Below are 18,982 nucleotides of genomic sequence, written 5' to 3' on the forward strand. Positions count from 1 at the left end.
AACATGCCTTGCAATCTGCCTCAGAACTGTGCCACACCGGGGTGCTATGCTGCTTTGAGAACTGAACTGAGTTAATACAGACTTGGTAAGTTTGCTGTTACGGTGGGTTGGTTTGTTTTGGTTGGTTGATTGCTTTTGATTTGGTTTGCTATTCCTATGGACTGGTTACATTTCTTTTTATTTAAGTACCTGTTCCATTCTTATTTTTCGGAGATTCTGATTAGTAAGTCAGCATAAGGTCTCAAAATTTGTATTTGCAGAAATGTCCTACATTTGAAAACCAACTCGAAACAGAGGTTAATATTCTTTTTTGTTGTTGTTGTTAAAATTTATCAAACTGTTTTTTATTTTATTTTATTTGTATATGTTGATTGTATTTGTTTATTTCTATGGAACCATCTCCTTTCCCCAGTAAACACAGAAGACAGGACAGAGAGGAGCATGGGAGGGGAGAAAAGCCCATAGGGAAGCAGTGCAGTCTCTGCAGTTTCCCCAGCTGGGTCAGAGGGTCCGCCCACCTCTCTTGTTCCCAGGCAGCTCCTGGCCAACTTTTCAGGTGAGCACTTATCATGGCGACAATGCCTTTGAAGGCCAGGGAGGTATATGATATTTCTTTTTTTTTTTTTTTACATTTTTTAAATTGCATTTTAGGTTTTGGGGTACATGTGAAGAACATGCAAGATAGTTGTATAGGTACACATGTGACAGTGTGATTTGCTGCCTTCCTCCCCTTCACCTGTATCTGGCATTTCTCCCCATGCTATCTCTCCCCAACTCCTCACCCCCCAACGTCCCTCCCCTCTTCCCCCCAACAGACCCCAGTGTGTGATGCTCCTCTCCCTGTGTCCATATGTTCTCATTGTTCAACACCTGCCTATGAGTGAGAACATGCGGTATTTCATTTCCTGTTCTTGTGTCAGTTTGCTGAGAATGATGGACTCTAGGCTCATCCATGTCCCTACAAAGGACACGTACTCATCATTTTTGATTGCTGCATAATATTCCATGGTGTATATGTGCAACATTTTCCCTGTCCAGTCTATCATCGATGGGCATTTGGGTTCAGAACGCCACCAATGACTCCTTTCATCCATTCCCTCCTGTGTATATAACAGTGTCTTCTTCCATTACACAACAAAGGATAAGAACAAGTGGTTTCCAACACTTAGAAACTTCATACCATATTTGCGTCTATAAAATGTGAGAGCAGTTACACAAAAATGGCTCGATCATTTTTAAAGTGTCAGGTCTTTGCTCTCGTAGGATTCTTTACTGCAGAAGAACATTCATATTTCTTCTAGTTCCCCTAATAACAATACTGAAGAAGTAAAATAAAATAAAAAAGACTTTTTATGTCTCTAGTCCATTGCCAACTTTAATTTATGAGAGTCAGTATTAATTCAGGCCTAAGGCCCCTAAGGAAGATAACAGATGCCTAGACCTGTTTTTTCCCCTCTCCAGCTTCTACATTTGATTTTCTCATGTTTCATCAAGGTTTGCTAAATCTATTTAGTCCAGATTTCAGCCTCAGGCATCTCTAAATGTGTTAGTTTAATACTTTGTCATCTCGTCTTTGCATTTTTCATCTAGGATAGATAGTTTTATATTAAGAAACCACAATAAAGTGTTTCATGACAAGGAAAAGATTGATTCTGGGAACCTCCATCAAACACACAAAATTGATTTTTCTCAATTTGTGCTGAAATCATAGAATGCTTGGTGAAACATATCTACAGGATCTCCCCTTTAGGGATACTGGTATGAAAATAATGTTTACAGTATTTTCCTCACTATGTCTCAGCCAGTGAAATAGAAAAGGTTATACAAGTTAGGAGATTTTCATGAATCCAGCACAGGGAAAGGCTAGGAAAATGGTACCAGACAAAGACCTGAGAAATCATGTGGGGCTAACATCATTGACTTCTCTGATGTTAGAAAAGTCACTTGCACTGTCAGAATCTCAATTTCCTTCTCTATAAAATGAAAATAATAATATGCTATAAGTTATTGATAGGTGTAGCTGAGGTAAAGAAAACATATATATAAAATAAGAATACATATATACAGAAATATGTTACATATATAAGAATACATATATAATACATATGTATAAAGAATATGAATATAAAATAATACATACATACACACACACACATATATATATATACATAAAAAATATATATTTTTTCCATATATCTTTTTTGAGAAAGTTCTGGCTCTATCACTGAGGCTGGAGCACAATGGCATGATATCAGCTCACTACAGTCTCTGCCTCCTAGGCTCAAGCCATCCTCCCAACTCAGCCTCCAAAGCAGCTGGGACTTCATGTGCACACTACCACACCCAGCTAATTCTCATATTCTTTTGTAGAGATGGGTTTCACCATGTTGCCCAGGCTGGTCTCAAACTCCTGGGCTCAAGAAATCCACCTGCTTTGTTCTCCCAAAGTGCTGGGATTATAGTTGTGAGCCACCATACCTGGCCAAAATATAATTTGTAAGAAGCTAAAAACAGGGCTTTCCTGAAATCCTGCTTCTGAATATACATCTTGAGTAAATAAAATCAGTGTGTTGAATAGATAGCTGCATTCTAGTGTTTATTGCATCATTAATCACAATAGCCAAGATATGGAAACAACCTAAGTCTTCATAGAGAGAAGAATCGACAAAGAAAATGTGAGATCACACACACACACACACACACACACACACACACACACACACATAGGAGTACCGTTCAGCATTGCAAAAGAAGGAAGTCCTGTTATTTATGATGACATGAATGAACCTACAAGACATTATGCTCAGTGAAACAAGCCAAAAACAGAAGGACATATCCTACAGGATCTCACTTATAATGCAAAATATAAAAAAGTAGAATTTATGGACACAGAGGGAAGCATGGTGGTTGGCAGGGGCTGGGGATAGGGAAAATGGGAGATGGTCTACTTATACAAACTTGCAGGTATATGACAAGTAAGTTTTAGAGAACTAATATACGCATGGTGACTATAGTTAATAATAATGTATACTTGAAATTTGCAAAGTGACAAAGTCTTAAATATTCTCATCACACACACACACACAAAGGTAACTATATGAGGTGAAAGGTATAGCAATTAGCTTGATTGTAGCAATCATTTCACAGTATTTATGTATACTAAAACATCACATCATACACTTTGAATATATATGTATTTCAATTATGTGCTCAATAAAGCATATAAAAGACTATCATAAGATACTCTCATACAAATATAGAATGACCATGTGTCACCAATTTATTAAATATTTAATAGGAAAACCAGAAAGATTATAAAATTAATACCAAAGTGCCAAGAGCAGTTGAGCTGTACATTTACAAGAGTTTTGTCTTAATAGATAATCATTATTAATGTTACAATAAGATTTTCTAGTTATATACAAAAGTGGTGAATGTCATACAGGACAATAAAAGTATAACATGAGTTACCCTTTTTGTTTTTGAGGAGGAGAAGTGCTTCTAATTGACACCATAACTTTGCACATTAACATTGAGCTACACAGTATCTGAGTTCCAATCAATTTGCAAAGTAAGATGCAAATATATTATCCTCAATCTGTACTTCTCAAAGGGTGGTTCTAGGGCTCCAGAGAGTCCTCAGGCCCTTTCGGAAGATCTACAAGATAAAAACTATTTTCTTAGTAATACTAAGATGCTATTTGCCTTTTTCACTTTGGTTCATCCATGAATAGTGTTTTCCAGAGGTTATATGATGTATGACATAATAACAGATTGAGAATAGAAACATGAAGGAGAATCCAGGTGTCTTCTCTTAAGCCAGATAGTAATGAGACTTGCAAAAATGTTAAGTCAGTTCTACTCTTTCATTAGTATTTATTTGTTGGGGAAATATCTTTCCCTTGTACAAACAATATTTATGTTAGGATTAAATGGGTTTTAGTTATTTTATAATTAATACATATTTAAGTTAATATTTTACGTTAGTCAAATTATATTTTACAAATTTATATTTTACATTGTAGTTACTATTTTGTCATTTCCACATTAAATATTTTGTATCCTTAACTAAATTATCAACTCTTAATGACTAGGGTTTTTACTTTCATTTACTGGAACCAAATGCAAATTCAAACATTTTTGGATAGTCAACATTTTTAAGAGTATAAATGGGTCCAGAGACCAAAATGTTTGGAAACTCCTGTCTTAAAGAATTAAATAAAATTGTTAAATAATGCCCCAGCATAACAATGAAAAAGTGCACATTTTACTCTATTTTGCCTGAATTCTGCATTTTGGGCAATATTTCTTAATAGAGAAGATGACAAGGTGCCTGCTATAAAAGTAGTTCAATTATCATTACTCCTTTAATTCTTCTGGCTTTCGCTAGTGGATGAATCTAGTTACAAAATAACTCATATTTTGAGTTTGAGGTAGTAGAATATAAGAGAGAATCTTTTATCCTTTAGAGCAATCCGAGTCACTCCTAGTTATGTATTGATGGCTAAGTTTGAAGTTGTTGAGAAAAGAATACCTGTGGCCTTTGCATTCCTGAAAACTTGCATGCTGAATTTGACAACTAGCGAGTTCTATGGTCAGACATTTCTACTTCCTCATAAAATGAACATTTCTTAGATGTCCAGTGACCCGCTACCTATTGCTCATTGTGTTTGACAATATAAATATGAAGAGACATCAGGCCAAGGCCTAGATTAAGGAGTTTACCAGCTAATTAGGACAAATTTCCCAAGGAAACCTTTAGGAAACCAATGTGTAACTTTTGATGTGAAATCTTCAGGGGCTTCCCGTTGCCCGAATCCCTACCAAATGTGCCCATTTCTACTTCCTTGGATCTTGGCCTCTGGGTCACTCCCTCTAGAAACCTGACTAATATATCGGACAAGATGAAGTCTTTTAACCATCCACTTTTAGAGCACCCTGCACTTTGCAGCTCACTGTGGAATTGTTATTTCATTCAGTATTTGTGTAAATTGTTGCCTGATAACTCTTCTGAAATTCTGTCGGTTTTCACAGTGCAGGAAGAAAATCCATCTGCTTTGTTCACTACCACAGGCAGCTGTCCTTTTATGGTGCCTGGCACAGAGAGGATGAGAAGTACTTATCAAATGAATAGGATGTTCTGATTGCGTAGAGGATGTAGAAGTTAATACTGAAGTGGAATGGAGATGGAGATATTAAAAAAAAAAAGATTAGTAATGAAAAGATCTCTAAGCATGGAAATTAATATATGCTTAGCCTAAGATGTGAAAAAGAAAGTTCTGAAAATCCTGAGTGGCTTATTGTTTCTGAAGCTTGAGTATTTAATATGGTAAAGAGAATATGGTACACGAAGTTGCATTTTATCCATCTGAACCAATTTATTTATTCCACCAATTCACTTACTTTCTTAATCATTGACAGTTGAGCTATTAGCCATTGCATGTGAAAGAGCTCTAAGTGTTCCAGTAAATGAAAGCAAAAACCCTAGTCATCAAAATAATTTACTTAAGGATACAAGATATTTACTGTGGAAATGATAAAATGGTAATTACAATGTGAAATATAAAATAGAGCTTGGAAATTTTATTATAAGCTTCACATAAATCTGATAATATTTTTTATGGCAAGTTACAAGTATTTCTTCTTAGCAAAGTTTATGTTTTATTAGATACTACATGTCTAACACCTAACATACTTGACATAAAGTTCCTGCTTGGGAAATGCTTCCATTTTCAAATTGTGTAAAGAATAAATGAAATAAAATAGAGAGATAGGAATGAAAGCAAACAAAATTTATTAATGTAGTCATCACCATAGTCACCACCATTACTGTCATCATCATCATCTTCTTTATCACATTAACTATATTTATTGAATTTTATATATGTGCTAGGTACAAACTATTGCACTATGTAATTTTCATAAATTATCTCAGATTGTCTTCACAGCTCTTCGAAGTGAGAATATTTTATCATTTTCAGATGAGGAAACTGATATACAGAAAGTTCAAGTTATCTTTTCAAGTTTGACAGCTAGCAAAGTTCTGAGTCTGTAACAAAGTTTGTCTGACAGCAATGACTGTTCCATTGCCACTAAATCATTATAGAAAAAATAAGATTCTGTTCTAATTATAAACATGATTTATTTATAGTTTTAAGTTATAAATGCATCAGAGTGGAACAGCTCTATTTCGAAAAGAGTAAAGCACCGATATGGTCCTCAGACATGCAACACTCTGTCATTCTAACAATACTCAATTTTCAATATTGTCAGAATATTATAATTAAAAATGTTATTTTTAAATACACATAAACTAACATTCAGTGATCCTTTGGGATAAAAATGCTTTGTTTCTTGCATGCCGAGTGTAATATGTCAGGGTCCTGGTCGTTTTAAGAGTCAACTGTATTTTAAATTCATACCTTCTTAATGAACTTTCTTAATGTCAAACAGAGTCTAATTAAGATAGAAACAGCAACATAATTTTATTGCCATTGAAAACAATTGAATGTAAATGTTCTATCATAGGTCTTTACATAATGAATATTAGCATTTGAGGTTATTCTTATCATGTATTTTTAATGAGATAAGTGAAACACCAATTTAACAAAGCAATCATCCTTTAACCTGTAAAAAGACATAAATACACTCCTTAACATCATATTAATGTGGTGATGATTTATATTTCAGCTATTAAACTACATAAAAATAGAGAGTTTAATAAATTTCTTTATGCCCAGTTACTAAATTCTCCTGTACATGTCATTAAAATTAAGTATGCCAAGAAATTTGTGACTATATCAGAAATTGAAGTCAATTAGGGACTCGTTATAAAGGAACAGTGAAATTGATTTGCAACTGTATCTTTTTGGGCTTCCATTTTCTAATGTTAATAATAAAATCTTAAATCTGACAAGGAGAGTCATTAAAGTACTTCACAGGGAGGGTTATTCATTACTTTAAAAGTGTATTATCTGGAACTGATTCCCTTCTGCTACCAAGATTTGTCATGTCCAAGAGATTAATGACGTTGAATATAAACTAGTTGGCTGACATCAATTACTATGGTCCACATTCTCAGTAGATTTATGTGCCATAGTGTTGTTCTTTTATCCCATAAAAAAATTATCCTAAGGAACAAGTGTTACCTTTAGAAGATTAGTGCGGTCTCTTGTGTAGTCCACTTCCTATAGATAGAAACTAGTCCAATATGATATCATGTTGAAAAATAGCTCTCAGAGTAAATGTATACATTAGTGGTGCATATGCGTGTATAATGTTGCACACAATTCTCATTCAGTAATCACAATGGCTATGGATAAAATCAAAAGAAGGCCATGTAGGACACTTCAAGACACCATGAGATTTTCAGCAAGCCCAACAGATAAACTATATGTATCCAAAGTCTACACTATCTTCAAAGATATGAATGAGGTATAAGCATGTCCACTATCCCATACAACACAAATGTGTTGGTTTTTTATTTCTATTACCAAAGACTAAGTAGCATAAAATAGCACCTATTTATTATCTCATGGTTCTGTATGTCAGAATTGCAACAAAGAGTGGCTAGATTCTCTGCTCAGCATTTCACAAGGCTGAAATAAATGTGTGGCTTGGCTGCAGTTCTGATCGGGTGATTAGGGGTCCTCTTGCAGACACACTGCTGGTTGGCATATCTCACGTCTCATGCTTTTCACATGGCTCTCTTCATCTTCCAGTCGACATAGTCCTATCGCCTCTGTCTTGGGCACTGAACCTCCCTGATTTCTCATTCTGCCTTTTAAGGATTTATGTGATTATAGTGAGATAATCTAGATAATCCAAGATCATCTCCCTAGTTTAAAGTCAGTTGATTAGTAATTTTAACTGCATATGCAGAATCCTTTTTGCCATGTGCAGAAATAGCCGCAATCATGGAGGTAACACCAAGGAATAGAGATTACTTGGTATGGGGGAGGAAGGAAAACAAAATTCTGCCTTCTACATCTAGAAACTTGAGAGATAGATGTTTAAAGAGCACTTGGATTTCACACAGTGAGAAGTAATTTTTGGAACTCAGTAAGCCACATTGTTGTCCTGATTAAAAATAGAAATTGCCGGTGGCTCAAGCCTGTAATCCCAGCACTTTGGGAGGCTGAGGTCAAGAGATCATGAGGTCAAGAGATCGAGACCATCCTGGTCAGCATGGTGAAACCTCGCCTTTACTAAAAATACAAAAAATTACCTGGGCATGGTGGTGCATGCCTGTAATCCCAGCTACTCAGGGGGCTGAGGCAGGTGAATTGCCTGAACCCAGGAGGCGGAGGTTGCGGTGAGCCGAGATCGTGCCATTGTACTCCAGCCTGGGCAACAAGAGCAAAACTCCGTCTCAAAAAAGAAAAAAAAAATAGAAATTGCCAAAGATTTTCACAAAATTATGAATGATAGATTTGTCCTAAATGGATAAATAAAAGGAGGGTCACATTTGGAAGTGTTTGTGATGTGTGGGGCTAATGTCACCTACTCTCAGTAGCAGAATGCCTGGTTACAAGCTGAAGGGATCACATAAAAGATGTCGCTATTAGACCCTTGTCAGTTGTAAAGATGGCAAAAATTTTCTTCCATTCTGCAGTTTGCCTGTTCTCACTCATAAATTAGGGGGTTGAACAATGAGAACACATGGACACACGGAAGGGAACATCAAATACCAGGCCCTGTCAGGGACAGGAGGGAAAGGGGAGGGAGAGCATTAGGATAAATACCTAATGCATACGCAGCTTAAAACCTAGATGATAGGTGCATCAAACCACCATGGCACATGTATACCTATGTAACAAACCTGCCCATTCAGCACATGTGTCCCAGAGCTTAGAGTAAAACAAAAAAGAAAAAAAGAAGAAAAGATATGGCAAGGATTGGCTCTTCGTTAGTATATGTTTTGTTTCCCTTACATATCACAAAATAATGTTAGTTTTCATTCCTTAGTTCACCCAGCTCATATCTAAACCATAAAAGTGTAATTGAAAGAATCTTTTATGCATGAAATATGTTTTAAAAGTAGAAAAAAATTGCCAACTTGTAGCTTTACTTACATTTTATTCAATCTGACAACTGCAAAATGAATACAAGAATCTTTGAATTTTGATTAAACTGTAAAAGCCTTTGAATTATTATTATCATCAATTGAGATTGTTGACAATGTATTTAGCACTAGATAACACACAGGAGACATAACTTCTACCTAAGAGTTTTTACATCCAGATTGTATTAAATGCATGCTGTGTAAAATGTAATTCATTTCAACTTCACCAAAATTTTTTATTTAAAATTCTATTTATGTTGCTAGCCAAAGAAGTACTTACCCTTTAAAGTAAAGTTAGTAAAGTATTCTAGTGTGATTTATTAAAGCACATTGCAAATAAAGCCAGTTTTCTTCCCATAAATAGAACTTCTATTTTATAGACTGCAATCTTAATTCCAGATAGTCATTTATGAAACTATTTGCCTATAGGAATAGACAAACCAAGGTGTGTTTGGATGGTTGAGTTTAAATCATCCCAATAAAAGAAGTCCACGTTAAATTCTCATCCTCATACTGAGAAAGCCATGTGTTTAGCTGAAGGAACTGACTTTGTTTAATGGCCTTTCTGAACTATAAACTATGCTAGATGAGTTCCACAATTTAATAAATCCTCAAAATGTCATAAAATTTTAATATTTGTTTTCCTTTTTATAGAAGAATTTGGGATGCAAGGAGTTTAAATCAAATGTTGAAGCTCACCCACAGGTGACCCAAGTCAGATTTCCTACTTATCCATTCATGCTTCTTTCCTATAATAAAGTATCATTCATGAACAATCTCATAAAAAGTCATTAGATTTTTCTTATATTAATTTGAAATCCTGAATGAGACATTCTATGTCTGTAGAGTTATTTAGATTTTCTATTTTATTGATTTTTACTACACTATTCTAATGAAGATATTGGAATACCAAGAAACTGACTAAAATTCTGAATCATTCAAACTATCAAGATAATTATTTTATTAATTTTATAAGCCATCTTATTGGCTTGCTTGTCGAAGAGTTTGTGAACCAGGTCTAAAAGGTAGTGTACTTTCAGACTATGTAGATTTTTAAGTGAGAATTATGATTAGACATAAAAAGAGAAATTTCTAATTGCTGAAAGTATCATGCCACAAGATAAGTGTAATAAATTCTCAGTGTATATTTGCTTAATATGTAGGATAAGAATATGTAAATTAAAATTGATAGAAGAAAAGAAAAGAATTACTAATTACATAGGCAGAGTTTAATGTGTCTCCCTCAGTAACAAAAAAAGAATATATAAAAATTCGATAATTTAAAAAATTTCAAAACATGATTAACATACTTGACCTTATTTTCCTATATAAAAATGCAGTTAATAATACAAAGCACAGTTCTTTTCAAAATTCAGCTGGACCATTTACCCAAAATAACTAAAGAATAAGCTATAAGGCAAGTCTCAACAAATTTGAAAGTCATAAAATCATATAAGATACTTTTTTACCATGAGAAATTTAATCTAAATATCCATATGATAAATATAACAAAAAAAATCTATCTGCACAGTAAGCAATGTTCTTGATTATGGGACAAAAAATAAAAATATAATTAGAAAATATTCTTAATGAGTTATAATGAAAATACTACATATCAAAATTGCCAAGATGAAGGCAAAACAGTCAAAAAGTGAGAAAATTACCTTTCTAATATACACTTTCGGTGTGTATATTAGAAAACGTACATACTAAAAAACAATGGCTATAGTATTCATCTCAGTAAATGGAAATTAGTAAGAAGATTAAAATGTAGAAAGGAGAGCAATAATAAATATAAGGACAGAAATTAATGAAAAATATGCACAAAGTAACAATAACAAAGCCAAAAGTTAATTTTTTAATAAGATGAGTAGAAGTTGTATGTTTAGTTAATCATAGAAAGTTAAAACAAATGAAGAAGAAAGGAACAGATGACATAAATTGTCTATATCAGATATGAAAAAAATGGAACATCACTTCAGACTGCAAACATATACCGTAAATACACTAAGAATATTATAAGTACCTTTAAGTAAATAAATCTAAAATTTTAGGTAATATGGAAGAATTCCTAGAAAAATACAACTTGCAAAACTGACAAAAAATGAAATAGAATAGCTAAGTGGTCATATACCAGTTCAACGAATATATTTCATAATTTAAATATTTTACTGTGAAAATTCCAGATTCTGGTGACTTCATTTGCAAAATATACTAAAATTTAAAGAAGAAACTATACAAATTCCACAAAATATTCTAGGGAACAGAAAAATTAGAAGGAAACATTTTGCTGTTTATTTTCTGAAGCTGGTTAAAACTGCTCTAACCAGATCTTATGTAGTCTGATCTCTCTCATGACTAATAATAAAGATATTAAATAAAATATTAGCAAAACCAATCTAGAGATATGTCAAATAGTAACACATCAAAACATAAATATAAGTAACTTAATACCAATCAATGCAATTCACATCATTAGGCTAAAAGGTAAGATTTAGAAAGTTCACTCCAAGTAATGAGTGATGGAAAAGATGGTATGAGATGAGATATGTTTGGAGATGGAAGCGGCTTTGGTCTGACCTCGTATTCTTAGTAAGAAGTCTGGATTCTAATCTTTGAACAACATAAAATGATATGGCTACAAGGCTACATGAGCCGATGGGTTGTAACTTTCAACTTACTTCTTACCCTTTGAGTGCTCAGCCCGGTGGATGGATGAGACTGAGCTGCAGCACTTAGTAGGCATCGCTGACTCTTGCTCTAAGTTAATGAAGTTAAACCACTGTTTCTCAACCTTGACCATACATTAGAACCCCCTGAGGAGCTTTTGAATATCTAGATGCCCAGACCACAGCCAAAGTCAGTTAAATCATTATTGCTGGAATTGGGGAAAAGGTATTTGTATTTTAAACATCCAAAAGTGATTACCATGTGTAATCATGGTTGAGAACCACTGAGTTAAAGATTAACAATATTTACAAGGCTATTGAGGGGATTAAATTAGGTAATCTGTAACATTTCTAAACATTAACTGTACTATAGGCTGTAGTGCATTCTAGAGCTTTCTGTGTCTCTTGAAGGATTTTTTTTTTGTTAGACCACAACTGTATGTAGAAGACATGATTTAAAAAAAAAAAAAAAAAAAGGCCTGTCCTTGTAGATTCTCTGTAGATAACGTTTCAAAGAACCATTTTCTTTAAAAATGATTTCCCAGATTTCTACTGCAAAGTGACATTGAAAAATGAGATTCTTTTCCAAAAGACCGCTAAGGAAATTTCCAACATCAACTTCAGATGGAATTTTTAAGAAGAATATGTCTACAGAAGTAAAGAAGCAGCTGAAACTTCAGCTCCAAGAGTCTGACTCAGAATTAGCAAGTGTAAACAATTATAAAGAGAATTAAGGCCAAGTGTCTGATAATTAGATTTCACTCATGTAATTGCGTTTTTTCTTCACATTCGAAGACCTTGTTCTCTTTCAATAATATGTAGTAGGATAAAATGCTATTTTAATTTTAATTGTAACTCAGAATCCCAAAATAATTTATATTCATTTTTCAAATCATGAACCCACCTTTGATAGCAGATTTGGTCATAACAAACAACAGAGAGAAAAGTGTACACATAAAAAATAAAAACAAATTTGGAAATTTCTTTCACTTCTTTTTTCTTAAAAGATTATAAAAGAAAGTATTACTTAAACAAGGAGTAAAATGTATATATTGATAGAGTAAGAACTTTTGCATTCAGGTTTGACAGGATTAGTTACAAAACTTGCTGTAAAATTTAGACAAAAATGTCAGACCAAAAGTTCTAGCCAGAAATCAAACCATTATTCTTGCAAGAATAAAGCATTAGAGACATTTTATAAACATTTTCCCAAGTTCCTCTCCCCTTTTACAGAACAAGAAAGAGAGTGACTGGGCTTCCCTTTGAAGCTAGAGCAGCAAAGATGGGAGATTCTTAAAGTAGGTACAGTGGTAGCCATAAGCCCTGCAGGGACTGACATCTAAAGAGATAAAGACAGAAGTCTTTCAATCTAAACCACTGTTTAGGGAACACCAATTACTATAGGCATTTGGAACAAGAGGTGAATAAAACAGAGAAGGTCTCTATTTTCCCAGATTGTATAATCCAGTAAGGAATAGCCCATTCTATGGTTAATACCATAAAATAAGAATGTGCAGACTGCTGCAGTGAGCACATCGAATCTAGGAAGTCAGGGCAGGCTTCATAGGAAGGATATTCTTTAATATCTGAAAACATGAAGTAACTACTTATCCAGAAGGAGATTTGGAGAAGAAAATAGAGAGGTATATTCCAGATAAAGGAAAAAGAATATATCAAGACTCAGTGATGAGAGAAAGTCAGCACAACTGAGAGACTGAAAAAAGTTCAAAATGCCTGGAATAGGAATGAAAGAACGAGTTACAGAGGTAGTTTCAAGACAAGCTCAAGAAGTAGAATTGAGAAAATTCTACCATACTTAGTTAAGGAGTTCGTATTGTAAAGAAAATGGGCCCCGGTGAATAACTTTTAAAGAGGAATGTAGAATCATCAGATTTGTATGTAGGAAAATTATTCTAGCTATTGTGTGTACAAAGAATTAGAGTAAAAAGTGAGACATCTTTTGAAGAGTGTATGGAAGAGATAATGATGGCTTAGATCGTAATGAAAAAAGATGAACAGATATGATGACTATTTTGGAGGAGTATTGATGATCCAGTAGTTAAAGGGACATAGAAGGAGAAGGATATGTCAAGGATGACTCCCAGGTGAACAACTAGAGCAACTGGAGCACATTGGTTATCAGATTTAGGCAGGAAGAGTAATTCCAGAACTCACAACTAATGCTCAGAGTTTATAGAGAATTTTTCACTGGGTTAGGAAATGATTGAACAACTTGGTGCTTTCTTTGGATACCCTGATTTTTTAACTGAATTGTGCAAACTGAATGTAATAGTATATATTAAATGACTTATATACTGTATACCACTGTCAAATACAAGGACAGTTTTGCCAGGGGTCAGGGATGGGGGGACCTGTTTCCTTTGGATCAGATACCATATAGTAAGTAGAAAAAAAAGACTGATTTTTCCACTCCATAGGAGAGAAATAAAAATCTACTCAGGATTTGACTCTAGTTCTAGGCAAGACATGTCATGAACTTGAGATATTTGCCTTTCAGACGGCAGATTTCTGGGTGTGGGATATTAGAAAAGTTCATATCAGCCCTAATCAGTATTGAGTTATGAGCTGCAAAATCAATTTCAGACACCAATGCCTAGTGGGGTACGGCATGCTTAGGAATAACTTACACACCATGTAAGGCTGATCTTACATCTTCTGTTTCTGCAAGGAATTAAAAGCTGGAAAGATTGAACAAACAAGGTCACAAAAATCAATTTATGGTCCCAGCAAAGGGAGACTAAAAAAAACAAGCAGAGAATAAAATATTCTAAAACCTTGTCAATGAGCACTAATGTCTCAGGGAAAGCCGGTGGCTTTGGAGTTGATGCTAGATGTTCTTAGGAAAATTATAATGTCAAATTTAAATTTAAAAATAGTAACTCATTACAGCACTTCTAGCAATGAGGAGAAGGTTTCAAGAATATAGTATTTCTGCCATAAATGTTTTAGGGGTTGATTTTGTAAGCTACATAGTATTTTTACTATTCGAAGTAAGTAGGATTCCGTTTATAGAGAAGGCAATTTGGTGTCTCTTGGGATGGCAAATGTGAAATAAAACCCCTGCAAGAATAAAAGACATCAATACGATGGAGGTGTTCACTTTCCAAATACAATCTACTTCTACTTGCAACACTTTTTAAAGCATTCACATGCTAGTTCAGCAAATGTGTAAAGCTACTGTTTGCTGGCAACCAGCGCCAGCATAATTAAGAAGAAACTATCTGTACTAAAAGAGCACGGGATTCTCTTAGCAACCATTATAACACAATGAGAGGAGTAAATGATGGTAAAACTGGTCAAGTAATGTGGCATCCAGGCATCCAAAGGAGAGGCAACTAACTGACTGGGGAGTTTGAGAAAGGTTTCACTTAGAAGCCAAAATGCAGGGAGGTGAAGGCTGAAGAGTAGTTCACCAAGTGAAAAAGGCAACTTGGGGTACTCTGGATCCCCATAAAGGCATTGAGTGGTACAGGAGAACAACAGATTTAGGGAAAAATGGGGAGTTTGTTGTTGAAGGAGACAGAGCTTGGGAAGATATCATAAAGTACCTTTTATGCCTTGTTAAGAAATTTCAGCTTCATAAAATGAAACGTGAGGAATAATAAATGGGATAGAACAATGAAATAATCACTGATTTTTGGTAAGATACTGAGGTGTTGCTGAGGAGGTGTGATCAGAAGGTAAAGAAAACAGTAATGAAGGTAGTTAGAAATTGTCTGAAAAATCCAAATAAGAGAGGGTAAGAGTCTACGCTCAGACAGAAGCAGTAACACAGAGAAAACTCAGGCCAGAAGACTATAACTAATACACAATTGAAAAGAGAGATAATTTGTAAGTATCTCCTTATTCCACAATCTCTCATAATTATTAATAATAGACTCAGTAGTTTGAACGAGAAGAACAGAGTTCCACCTAGCACTTGCATTGTTTTTTGTTGAGCAGGCCTTCTAGTGCGTGGTGTTTTGTTTAGTAATTTTATATTCTTACTTGCTGTTCTCCTCACTCTCACCCCCACGTTTTTGTCTGTGATAATTTTAAGGAGGGAAACTACGAATTTTTAAAAATGGATGAAGTTATGTTATAAAATAGTTGAATAATTTAGAACAACTAAAAGAAAGAGGCTTGTGGACCTAAAGCAGCAGGAGTTTATAAATGAAAATTCATGGTAGACAAGCTAAGTTCCTTCCTTTGATAAATGCTCAAAATTAATGGGTAGAAGGGAGAACGTGATATATTTAGGCATTAGCAAAACATCTGATACTATGTTTGATGATATTTTACTTGCAAATTTGTTTTAAATGAGCTTAGATGACAAGAAAATCAGTCAGATTAGAGTTGAGGAAAGGCTTATAAACAAAAAGTAACAAATGCTGGATCTGGTCTTATTTAACATTTTTATTAAAACTCTGGAATGAGGAAGTAAATGGCATATTAATTGAAATGCCAAATGACACTAAATTTACAGGATTACAAAGTGTGCAGATTGCAAACTGAAGAGAAAGAAATTGACCAAAATATAATAAAGATTTGAATATAAGCAGAAAAAAAGTAGACACAACTTTTATTTCAATAATCAGCCACGTAAACATTTAAACTGGGAACACAGCAAAGGAGGTTGATGGAGTGTTAGAAGAGATGAGTTCTAGTCCCAGTTTAGGTAATGCCGAGACGGTTGACTTTGTGCAAGTGGCTCAACTCCTCTGCAACATCGGTTTTTCCAAAGTGTAGTGTTAAGAGATTGTACAAGTAATTGTCTATAGTTTCTTCCATCCATAAAATTCTATTTTTCATTTTCTTCACCTTTTCTCCTTTCATGTAAGACATTAAAGCTATTCTTCTTATGCTGAGGACATTGCTTTATCGAAATCTTTTAAGACTTCTCTGTCCAACTAGGGTCATTAATATTTTAAAGATGACACAGCTTTTCTCTGCAGAGTCAAATGCTGTCATACTTGATAATGCAAGCTCTGACTTTGGTAGTGTCCATGCCATCTTATTTTGGTTGAAGGGGAATGATAAGTTAGAGGAGAGGTTGTTTATAAGATTGCACTCTTTACAATTTAGAGAGCTCTTAATCATGTAATAATTTAATTTATGACACATTGCTTTGAATAAATTTTTGCTTTATTTAGTTGTCAAAGTCTGTTCATATATATTGACTCATTAAAATGGTCACTTACCCTGGGAAGATGGCAAAGGAGGTAGCACTATCCTCATTTTGTGTCAAACAAAAACAAAAACTAAGATACAGTTGCTGATGGCTTACCAGGATTACAGTTAGGATCAAAGTTTTGAGAAGAGCTTTTGCCTATCTAGTGGTATTACTATTTTATGTCATAATCTTACACATTGACTTAGAATATTTTATATGACTTAATAAAACCATGTTTCTAGACCTTTGATATCATGAATAAGTATAAAAAATTATTTCTTCTAAGCACTGAGATGACAGGCAGCTTGCAGATCAGTTACAGGTAACATATTAGGGGTAGCAGTATTAATTTTATTACTTCTGATAGTATATGAATGCTAATAACAAATTCTAGTGCAAATTCTATAGAGATAAAAGAGTTTCTTCATGGATTTCAGAAATGATTGGAACATTTCATTTAAACAGATTCCTGATGAATTCCCACTGACTGCACTTCAGCAGGATTTACAAAACTGAGTAGTATATGGCTCGTTATTTTTCTTTCCTCACATTTATGATCTTCATACCCCTGTTCTGGGTGGCTTGCCTGTTTAGAAAGTGCTATATACATGGACCCTCCTCTATGAGACACAGCCTCAGCGAGATGGCTTGTCAAGGCCTTGCTCTATCTCCAGAACTAAATTCAGTGCCTGGCACACAGAAGTCACTCAATGAATATTTGTTAAATGAATAAATGATACTTTTACATAAAGTCTCCATTTAATGCTCTAATAGAAATTTTCCAGGACCTCAATTATAATTTATACCAAATATATTTCTTTACATTTCACAAATATATCTTTATCTCCATTTAAGCTTTAAGGTTTTCAATGTCACTGCTTTTTTTTTAATAACCATACTTCCCTCATAGGCCTGTTGTGCATTATGTAAAATTACTATAGTGACTGATCTAGTAGGCCCCTAAAACATGCTAGTTCTTTGAACTTAGTTTATTTTTCTACCTCACTAAATAATAGATAATAATCCAAATAATATGCTTCTGAAACTATACTAAAATTCTTTACATTACTCTTCTACTATCTTATTGAAAAAAATCAGCATAAACAATTCTGAGCTGCTGTACACTTTAAAGTTTACAAAGCCTAATAACGTGCTTTAAAGATAGGTTATTAGGCAGTGATTCCTCTCTAAAGCACCTCCTCATAGTATACACTGAGACCTTAAAAAGCAAAGTGTTCCTGAAGAGTTTTATAATTTTTGTTTTGAAGATATCCCTTTCACATAGTCTTTGTTTTGACCCTTTGTGTTGGTCCTTTAACCACAAAGATCTTAGAATTGTGATGTATGAGTTACATTTTTAACTGAGCTATTAAGAACTGGCTAAAAACAAAGCTCTTCTACTGTAGAAACTTCTGTCATTTCTCCATGACTTTTTAGAATTTTTAAATTAGCAGTACATCTTATTCTTATTAAGATAATTACTGCTAGCTTGACATTAGCATTTATAAAGATATCTTTTGGAAGCCCTCAGCTTTCAGATTTTCCTGCTGAGTTGGCCTCCCATTTTGGTACCCACTACCCTGTTCATTATTAGTGGCACCTGGGACTCTCACTTACATCAGGATAGCGAAATTCAGAACACGGAAGGATAAAACTGCAATACAATTGAGTCTCTGAGACTTAGGTATTGAGGACAACCCGACTAGAAATCAGCTAACTAGAGAAAGCACCAGGTAACCAGATCATGGCAGAGGGGAAGGAAGATGGCAGATGGTACAAACCACGTTTTGAAAGGCTCCTAGACAAAGGAGGAGGTGTATACTGCAATATAAATCATGAGTACTCTTTCTGGTCATTTCTTGTCTTTCTTAGTAATGCCTGCCTCCTCTGTCTGCCATATATATCTATCACCTGTTCTCCACCGACATCAGAAATATTGAATGCTCCAAACCACTGGCATGATTACTTCTCAGTTTCTGAGCTAATCTTGGGGCATGACAGGAAGAGTGAGAGTCACAGAAGAGTGAATGTAGTTAAGAGTTAATAATATCCACTAGCACCTAATTTCTTTGATAC

The 18,982-nt window shown here is 34.3% G+C and overlaps 1 protein-coding gene across 4 annotated transcripts in view; it reads left to right on the forward strand.

Moving 5' to 3' along the window:
* Window positions 1-18,982, forward strand: part of TENM4 (teneurin transmembrane protein 4) — a 3,204,727-nt gene that overhangs the window by 244,899 nt on the left and 2,940,846 nt on the right. The gene's annotated exons all lie outside the window — the stretch shown is intronic.

The sequence above is a fragment of the Callithrix jacchus genome, chromosome 10 (assembly GCF_049354715.1).
Source record: "Callithrix jacchus isolate 240 chromosome 10, calJac240_pri, whole genome shotgun sequence".
Lineage (NCBI taxonomy): Eukaryota > Metazoa > Chordata > Mammalia > Primates > Cebidae > Callithrix > Callithrix jacchus.